Source organism: Rhinolophus sinicus, chromosome 3 (assembly GCF_057876585.1).
Source record: "Rhinolophus sinicus isolate RSI-liver-muscle chromosome 3, RSI-T2T, whole genome shotgun sequence".
NCBI lineage: Eukaryota > Metazoa > Chordata > Mammalia > Chiroptera > Rhinolophidae > Rhinolophus > Rhinolophus sinicus.
In genome coordinates this window covers 38,553,304-38,563,360 of record NC_142503.1, presented here as the reverse complement: position 1 = coordinate 38,563,360, position 10,057 = coordinate 38,553,304, and the positions used below count along the sequence as shown (strand labels likewise).

The 10,057-nt window shown below is 36.4% G+C and overlaps 1 pseudogene; it reads right to left on the bottom strand.

Annotated features, from left to right (window-relative positions):
- Positions 1-7,184: 7,184 nt before the first annotated feature.
- Positions 7,185-9,252, bottom strand: LOC109453247 (putative ATP-dependent RNA helicase DDX52 pseudogene; annotated as a pseudogene).
- Positions 9,253-10,057: the final 805 nt, after the last annotated feature.

Sequence of the window (10,057 nt, the reverse complement as noted above, 5' to 3'; positions counted from 1 at the left end):
TCAACAAAGTTTAATGATTTTTTTTTTCAGAATCACGACCTCATAATATTTACTGAGAACCAAACAGAACATAGAATGGACAAAAGAGAAGCTCTTAAATAGATATTTTGAGGAAAAAACCCCCAAAAAACCATTGTCACATGAAAAGGCAACCAAATTATTGGGATAAAAGTATTCTGGAAATGGGTTAGGCAGCTAATTAATACAAATATTTTTTTTCCTAGAGTTTTGTAACCTGATCATCACCTTTTAAAAGTTTATAATTTGTTGTAATTTCTTTTTTCATTTTAAATACATATTTACTTTGTATCTATAGCTGTACCTAATAGTGTATAGTATTCTGTATCAGATATTCTATATGTATATTTATATTCACTTTAAGTACATATTTATATTTTATAATTTTATTCATTTTATATTTCATATTCTTAAAAACTAAGTTTCTAGTTTTCTTTGTATTTTGTGGGTAGAAGATTCTCATTCACTGAATAGCTGACCATTTTACATACCTAGTAAATTAAATGGGGTGAAATTTGAGGCAATAAAATTAAATTTTAAAAATCCTTGAGCAACATCTAACTTATAATTCATTCAAGTAAATAGAAATTGCTTAAGGAGTTTTCAAAGCCTTGATGAAATATCATCAGCATGATACAAATGTGAGATTAGCTAATGTAAGTAGCAATTGGAATTAGATTTAACTTGTACATGTGGAGTTAGATGCAAAGCGCTTATGAGGCCTCATTGCATGCAAAAAGAAATATGAGAAAAAAAGGAATTGCATTTTCTGTATTTTTCCTGAGGTGCATTGCTTTGCAAGATCCTCAGGGAGCAAAAGAATAGATGAATAACGTGAAAGGAAACTATACAGAGGATTTAATTATTTCAAAATTGCCCAGTTTTTGTTTTTGTTTCTTTTCAACCAGGAATAACTACTGAAGCCTTTATTTTTATTTTTATTATTTTTAAAAGGACTGGTTAGTTTTCCTAGGGAAAATGACAATAAATATAGCAAATAACTATAATAAATAATTTTGTAATCTCATTCGAAGGTCTTCATTGTGAAGAGTCAGGTTATATTTCAGTTCCCATCTAGCGTCTGATTTGTCGTTTGATGGGTCACCTAAAGACTGTGTAGCATTGGTCGCCTCGGAGAGACTGTGCTTCCAGGCAAATGGGATGGTCACCTAGGCCATCACACTTCAGTGTTCACCCTCTAAAATTTACTTCCGTTTGCAAAATTTGCTTAGATCTCACCCACATCTACCTTTGCCCCCTCTCATTCGTAAAAGAATATGAATATCTGTAAAACAGAATTTCAGACCCACAGAAGTTAGAGATACAGAGATCTTCAGAGACCATCTCTTTGTCAGCACCCTCATGTGACAGACAGTTGAGAAGGGAGGTCCAGAGAGGTGAAGGCTCCTTTGGAAGCTATAGTTTCCGTTGTTAACGGTGGAACCGGAGGGACACTTGTGGCATTTCCCATCGCACTTTCCTGCTTATTATCTCTTATGAGCTGGTCTTTAATATTGCTTTAGAATCATTACACTTTAAATCACACTGACAAAGCATACCCTTCAGGCAGTCTTAGGAAACAGCCTATTATAAAACATCTGAGAAAAATCATCCGCTATTCTCTCCGATGTTTCTCCAAACAATTTTTATTAGAGGCAAACAAAATGAAACCAAGAAATAGCCAGATGAACTTTTAAAAATAAAGATTTCGTGATTTAATGGGTTTAATTCTTAATTTTAGTTTAGCCTCATTTTGACACATTTCATGAATTATAGTGGCAGAATTAAAGTCACTTTTAAAAGGCAAATTTTGAAAACAGCTTGTATAGTTCATTGTTTTTAGTATATTCACGGAGTTGTGCAGACATCACCACAATCTAATTTTAGAACATTCTTATCACTACCCCTCCCCCAAAAATCTCATATCCATTAGAAGTCATTCTCCATTCCTGCCCTATCCCCTTCCCCCACTAATGAACTTTCTGTTTGTATAGATTTGTCTATTCTAGACATTTCAAACAAATGGAATCATACCATATGTGGTCTGTTATGACTGGCTCTGGTTTCTTTCACTTAGCATAACACTTTCAAGATTCATCCGTTATAGCATATATAAATACATCATTCCCTTTTATGGCTAAATAATATTCCATTCTATGCATATATTATGTTTTATTCATCAGTGGAACATTGGGATGGTTTCCATTTTTTGGCTATTATGAATAATGCTGCTATGAACATCTGTGAATAAGTTTTTGTGTGGCTTTGATTAGCATTTCCCTAATAACTAGTAATCTTTCATCCTGTTGGCCACCTCCATGTCTTCCTTGGAAAGTGTCTATTCAGGTCTTCTGCCCATTTTTTAATCAAATTGTTTTTTGTTGTTGTTGTTGTTGTTGATGATTTGTGTGAGTTCTTTATTTACCCCTTAACAGAGAGATCATTTGCAAATATCTTCTTCCATTTGGTTAATTGCCTTTTTGTTTTATTGATGGTTTCTTTTGAGAGTTTTGAAGAAACTTTTAAGTTTGATGTAGCCCCATTCGTTTATTTTTGCTTTTACTTTTCTTGCCTTTGGGGTCAAGTTCACAAAAACCCTCTGAGACCAAGGTCCATAAGTTTAGTGCTTATGTTTTCTTCTATGTGTTTTATTTAAATTAAAGTTTATTGCGGTGACAATTATTAGTAAAGTTACATAGGTTTTAGGTGTACAATTCTGTAATACGTCATCTATATATCACATTATGTGTTCACCACCCAGTCAGTTCTCAGTCTATTGTGTCTGGTATAAGTATTGCTACTTCAGCTTTTTTAAATTTTTTTATTCTATTTCCATTATCGTGAAATATTTTTTTCCATTCCTTTACTTTCAGTCTCTGTGTGTATCTCTCTCTTTTATAAATTTTTTTATTGGGGAATATTGGGGAACTGTGTTTCTCCAGGGCCCATCAGCTCCAAGTCAAGTCGTTGTCCTTCAATCTAGTTGTGGAGGGCATAGCTCAGCTTCAAGTCCAGTTGCTGTTTTCAATCTAGTTGCCCGGGGCACAGCCCACCATCCCGTAGTGGGAATTGAACCGACAACCTTGTGGTTGAGAGCTCGTGCTCTAACCAACTGAGCCATCCGGCCGCCACCTCTGCGTGTCTTTCAATCTGAAGTGAGTCTTTTGTAGGCAACATATGTCAGGGTTTTGTTTTGTTATCCATTCAGCCACTCTATGTTTTTGAATTGAAGCATTTAATCCATTTACATTGAAAGTAACTGTTGATAGATATGCAACTATTGCCATTATATATATATATATATATATATATATATATATATATATATATATATATATATATATATATAATAAATATCTGTCCATGTTTATATAGGTTTATTTCTGGTTTTGCAGTTCTATCCCATTGGTCTGTGTGTCTGTTTTTCTGCCAATATCATACTGTTTTGATTACTATTGCCCTGTAGTACAAGATAAAGTCAGGGAGTGTGATACCTTCAGCATTGTTCTGTTTTCTTAGGGTTGCTTTGGCTATTCGGGGTCTTTTGTGGTTCCATACAAATCTGATGAGTTTTTGTTTTATTTCTTTAAAAAATGCCATTGGGATTTTGATGGGGATTGCATTAAATCTGTATGTTGCTTTGGGTAATATGGCCATTTTAACTATGTTGATTCTTCCAATCCATGAGCATGGATTTCCATTTCTTTCCATTTCTTTGTGTCTTCAATTTCTTTTAAAAATGTCCTATAGTTTTCAGCATATAGGACTTTCACATTCCTGGTTAAATTTATTCCTAGGTATTTTCTTTTTTTTGAAATTGCAAAAGGAATTTTTTTTTTTTAATTTCTTTTTCTGAGATTTCATTGTTAGTATATAGGAATGCAATGGACTTTTTGTATGTTGATTTTGTAGCTGGCAACTTTACTGTATTCGTTGATTGTTTCTAATAGCTTTTGGGTGGAGTCTTTAGGGTTTTCTCTATATAGCATCATGTCATCTGCAAAGAGTGACAATTTAACCTCTTTATTCCCAATTTGGATGCCTTTTATTTTTTTGTCTTGCCTGGCGAGGACTTCCAACACTATGTTGAAAAGCAGAGGTGGTAGGGGACAGCCCTGTTGTGTTCCTGAACGTAGAGCAAAGGGCTTCAGTTTTTCACCATTAATTCTGATATTAGCTGAGGGTTTGTCTTATATGGCCTTTATTGTGTTAAGGTGTTTTCCTTCTATATCTATTTTATTAAGTGTTTAATCATAAATGGATGCTTTATCTTGTCAAATGCTTTTTCTGCATCAATTGATATAATCATATGATTTTTGTCCTTTATTTTGTTTATGTGATGTATCACATTGATGGATTTGTGTATGTTGAACCATCCTTGTCCATCTGGGATGAACCCCATCCCATTTTTTGTTGCAACTCAAGCAAGGTGTTTAGCTGCCGGACTTAGAGTGTCTTTCATATTAAATCCTGTTTCAGATCCCCATTACATCTTTGGTGCCCTTTATGGTAAATGTGTCCATCTGGTAGTCTTTGGTCATAAATTGCTGCCTCTTGGCTTCCGTTCCTCTGGAATCCCACCATCCTATTGAAATCAGGGGTCTCATTTCAATGGAAGCTTCTTTCATGGTCATACTTTGCCTACAAAGTGATCAACCTCAGAGCTTTTCAAGGATACAAGTGCTTCACCCAATTATGATGTATCAGTACCTTAATGAAGGGAGTATATTCTGGGCCTTCTTGGGGAATATAATTGGGAGTTGAGTATGCAGGTCACACATAATAAATCTTCTCCAACACTCTTATCTCCCTAAGCTTTTGTATTCCCTGATATCTCAACCTCATTAAATGTGGACTGCTGTTGAGACCAAGTTTCAGTCAACCAGACACAAATTGTTAGAGCCACTTCTTGTTGCACAAGCTAATACATTAAATTCAGAATTTTTGGTAAAGATACCCATATCAATGAATTTGGCCCAAATGAATATTGTATTCCATCCTTGTTCTATCACCCTTAGAATCAATCTACTTCCACACAATTCTCCAGGTTTATGCGAATGTATTTATCAAAATCTTGCAATTCTTTTGGAGAGCAATGTGACTTATTTCCTTCTATGTGATAGGGTGTGTCTGACTCCCTGGAGCATGCTGGGAATTAGCCCTAGTTATGGGGCTACAAGAGGTAGTTGTAGTAGGTGTAATTATGAGTCTTGAGAATGATCATCACCTTTTCAGTCATCTTGCCCAGGTGATGTTATCATAGGCTTTTCAAGCAAAGAAAGGCTAGTGTCCTCAGACAAGAGGACAAGCTACTTCCACGGGTGAGGAAGACTCAGGGTAACTTGGGGCTCTAGGATTGTCAATTTCATTTCCATACAGTCGATGTCTTTATTCTACACTTTTCGGGCTCCATTCTTTCCAAATCAGTACCCTCATTTTCACATGAGAAACTTGGTGAAATTGTGAATTCAACTGATGTTGAAATTCAACAACCTACACTGTTAATTTTGTGTTTGAATTTTAGCAATATTAGCCCAGGCTACAATAAGAGAAAGCAAATGTCTTTGGACTTTCTCATGCCATAGGGTTAAATAATACTTATTTTGGTCTTATGTTATGATGTCATTGTTAGAATATTTTCTGAGGACCACAGGATCCATTAAACAAATGAAACAAAACTATATTCAGTTCTATCCCTAACCTGCTCTGTTTAGATTCTTATGTCTTAGTGTTTTTATCTGCAATATAACAAACTTTTCCTTCTGACCTGCAAGTACTGGGCATTGTGATTGCAGAAACGTCTGTGAATTTTAAGCTTCCTCACTCTGCACTGGTTTCACAATGCAATAAAAATAGATAAGCCCAATGAAATAAAAACCACAAGTGTCTCTGCTTAGTTGAAAAACATACTCTAAAGATTAAATATTACCTTCCCTGTGGGTGTGAATCTCAGTCCACAAATATTGGTGTCTTTCCTGTAATTCATTATAATTTCTATTCTCAACCCCCATTCTGCTAGTGGTGGAAACAATCTGTCAGGCCTGGTGTCACATTTTCTCTCATTTCTCACTTGGAGTCTGGGGTTTAGGGAATGCTGTTAAAGTTGAAGATGACTCATCTGGTCCTATGCAGTTGGTTGTGACTTTTCCCGTGTGGTCCTGGGTCCGTGGGCCTCATGGGTTGTCGAGTCGTTCCTGGTGCCTGTCTACATGGCATGTTCACTTTTGGAGGCTCATCCCACTTCGTTCATGCAGTACTTTGGGGTGCTTTGTCATTATAGTTTCCTGCTTCTCTGACATGCCGGGGGATCCAGAATCCCTGCATGGGTGCTGGATGCAGCCCCTCTCTTTCTGGAGACTTGTCGCCCAGGAATCTCTTTTTAGGACACCCCCCTCCAGTGGCTGCTCTCTAGTCTAGGCAAACCTGTTTTTCTTCTGAGGTGGTGGTAAGGTGAGGTGGGAAATTATTTTCCTTTTTGTTTGTCTCAGACACTTTATAAAGACCTCAGTTTATTTTCTTAGCCTTAAGGCTTTAGTTTTCACACCCGCCTCAGAAATCAATGCCAAGAAATTCCATAGGCCTTATCTGTTGTCTGCCTCAGTTTACATCTTTCCTAATGCAATGACAAAGAGCTAACATTCTGCTTATAAAGGGGGAGTATAGTAAACAATGATCAAAATATAATATCTCACAACTGTTTTTCTACCTTTTAGTAAATATTGATATTTCCTAAAAATAGCTGCTATTTGAAAGTTTACCAAGTAATTAAATTCTAGCAATTATAAATTATATATTTATATATAATATATTATGAATGTCATTATCTGTGGCATAAATATACATTGTAATCAATTCCCTTTAAGCATTTTCTCTTGAACTTTCAAAATTTGAATTGGATTCAGAGCAGAGAAGAACCACATCTCTTAAAAGTGTCAGACATGCCAGATTTCTTTCTCGACTCCCACGGAAAAAGTAAACACAACATAAAACACCTGACACATTTGAGACATTAGCGATGAGCTTTATGTGATTTATGCTAAAAAATTCCTGAGTTATATAAACTTGTAAACTACAAATGAGTTATTGTCATTTGGAGATGGGAACAGAGCAATTGGCAGATTAAGGAATTTACACACAAAGGTGAAAGGCTTTTTTTTTTTAACATTTGGATGATTTTATTTTTAGCATAAGCTTTTGTTCTTCTATAAGAAGTGTCTCTCTGGATTCAAACCACAAATGTCAATGAATGTTATTTTCATTGTGTAATCATTTAAAAGTCACCTACAAATTGAAATTTGATATAATGCACTGAAAGTTTATGATCATTTTCCACTGTTCCCATGTTCTTGTCATTCATTTCAAGTGTTTGGTACAGGTGATTTTAAGATGAAGTATTCCATGAAAACAACGTTCATGCTGGGATCATAAAATTACAGTCTTTTTAAAAAAATCTATTTTTAACTTTTGTCTTTAAGAGCTACTTTCTTCTTGCTGTTCTGACCAGTGACCTTTTTCCGTTTATCCTTCGCTTTTTCTAAGAAACATTTTGGAGTTGTACTAATGCTCTCCCTTTCCAATGGTTTCTTAATCGTCTTTTTCTTTTGTTTGCTTAGAAGTTTTTGGAAACCTTTTATGTATTCTGGTACAGGACATCCGGTCTGCTGTATAACATTGGCAATGCTTCTTAATAATGGTTTATCATCTTCAGTGAAAAATGTAGCAGCTTTTCCTTTATGCTCTGCTCTTCCAGTTCGACCTATCCTGTGGATATATTCCACTGAGCTGGTTGGAAAGTCATAATTAATCACCAAGTTCACACCTTTAAAATCAATTCCTCTGGCTAGCAAAGCTGTACAAATAAGGACCCAGATTTTTCCTGCTCTGAAGCTGTGGACTGTATTATCTCTCTGTTGCTGTGTTCTGTCTGCATGAATAATATCCACATTAATACCTTCATATATGAGCTCATGAAAAAGTTCTTTAGCCCTTTCAATGGACTGAACAAAAACAAGAACAGGTAGATTGAAACCCTTTTTAATAAGTTCTCTCACTGCTAGACGTTTTCCAGTCTCAGACCCAACAAAGAGAAACTCTTGTTCTACAGTCTCTACTGCAGAATTCCTTGCCCCAATGGATACAGTGATGACATTGTCCAGGTTAAGTTTGCACCACTGCTCGGCGTCATATGCAAAAGTTGCACTGAACATTGCTCTTCTGACCTTGTGGGATGTGCAGGCCAGGAAAATGGAAGCCAGCTGGTCCCTGAACCCAGTTTTGCCATCTTCAAACAGTTTATCTGATTCATCTACTATCAGCCATTCAACTTGTTAAGTCTATTCCTGGAGGATCCTGTTTTAATAAATAGATTAGTCGATTTGGAGTAGTCACAAGAGTATCAAACTTCTTAGATGATTTTGGTCCAAATTTCTTGGCTGCAACTGCTGCTTTGTGGGTCATGTGTATCCTGAATCCTGTTCCCTCAGATATTTTTACTAACTCTCGGTGAATCTGGTTGGCGAGTTCTCGTGTTGGTGATATAATCAGGGCTCTAAAGCCTTTGTTTGTGGGCTGTTTCAGGTGCATTAATATGGGAATGCTAAAAGCCAAAGTCTTTCCAGATCCAGTAGGAGCAGAAGCCAGAAGTTCTCGACCATGCAGCACAGCTGGCATGGCTTGCACTTGGATTGGCGTAGGTATCTGGAAGCCTGAATCTAGAATGTTCTGAAGCAGTAGAGGATTGATTTTATATTCCTGTTCAAGTTGCTGAAATGTAGCAGTTGGGTCAGGAAGATCAGTTCCTTGAACGTGAATTTTGTGTTTATTCCGGAAGAAGTTTATCTTTTCTGAGATGCTCCAACTTTCCTGAAGTTAGTTTATTTTCTCTTTTAACTTTTTTATCTTCAATTTTTGCTTCCACAGATGATATCCACTGTATAGTAGAACCTTCTTCTTCTGAAGTAATTTCTGAACTCATCTTCTTTCTCTTTTTCTTGATCTGCTCCCTCTTCGTTTCAGTCAGGCTTTCTTCTTTGTTCTCTTCATCTTGGAGCTCTTGATGAGTTCTTGGTCCTCCACACTCACCTGGGACACACTTCTTGTTTCCAAAAAAGTCCAGTCCCTGCAGCACCTTTGGAGAATCAAAGTCATATTTCCTTTTTCCTACCTGGAATCAGGCTGCGTCCATCGAGAAGCGCCTCACGCGCCAAGCCGGCGAAAGAGATCGTGTGCATCCATCTTTACCCAGAAAGCTCTGCCGTGAAAGGCTTTTTGAAACAACCAGTTACCTTTCAAGTCTAAGTTCCTGGGTAATTTATCTGAAAAATCTTTAAATATCATGCAGGAAGACTTTTAGAATATTCAAAATTATTTTCTTTTCTCCAATCGATCTGATTTGATTATGTTGAATTGGAGAACAGACAGGTCAAGAATGTAACACATCCTAAAACAGGAAGAAATGAAGTTAGTTTATTGTGAACATGGCCTTTTGCATTTAAAAAAAGATGATAGTTTATGTTACTTTGAGAATTGTGGAGTGGGAGAAGAGGACCAGACTTTTATACTTCTCAAATAGAATTTTCTTGGTCCCCACACTCCCTCATTACTTGCTCCCAATTTTTTAAAAAGAAAAAATACCCAAAAAACCTTGCTTCCTTTTCTTCTGGAATATGTTTATAGTTGTATTTACCAAATCTTTAAGCACGAATGTGATAAACAGGACAAATAACTTATTCTGTGGTGGAATAAAATGTTTGAGAAAATAACTGTTTTCTCTTTTTTTTTCCCTGTCCTCCTTCTCTGTCCCTACTAATTGAAGGTAGCTAGAGGGTTTTGTGTGGAAATCTGTGTTTCACTTTCTCCAGGAGAGAGTTGAGCTCCTGGAGCTGTTGCAATGGATTGATGCTGAGGGAAGACTAGAAATTTCAAGGGTAGAGGTTGAACCACACAGGATGTTGGAATGCTGAGGGCCCTCGGTGGTGGAGCCCACTGACTGAATAGGAGACACTGGCTTTTAGAGGCAGGAAAACGATTCCAGTGGTAG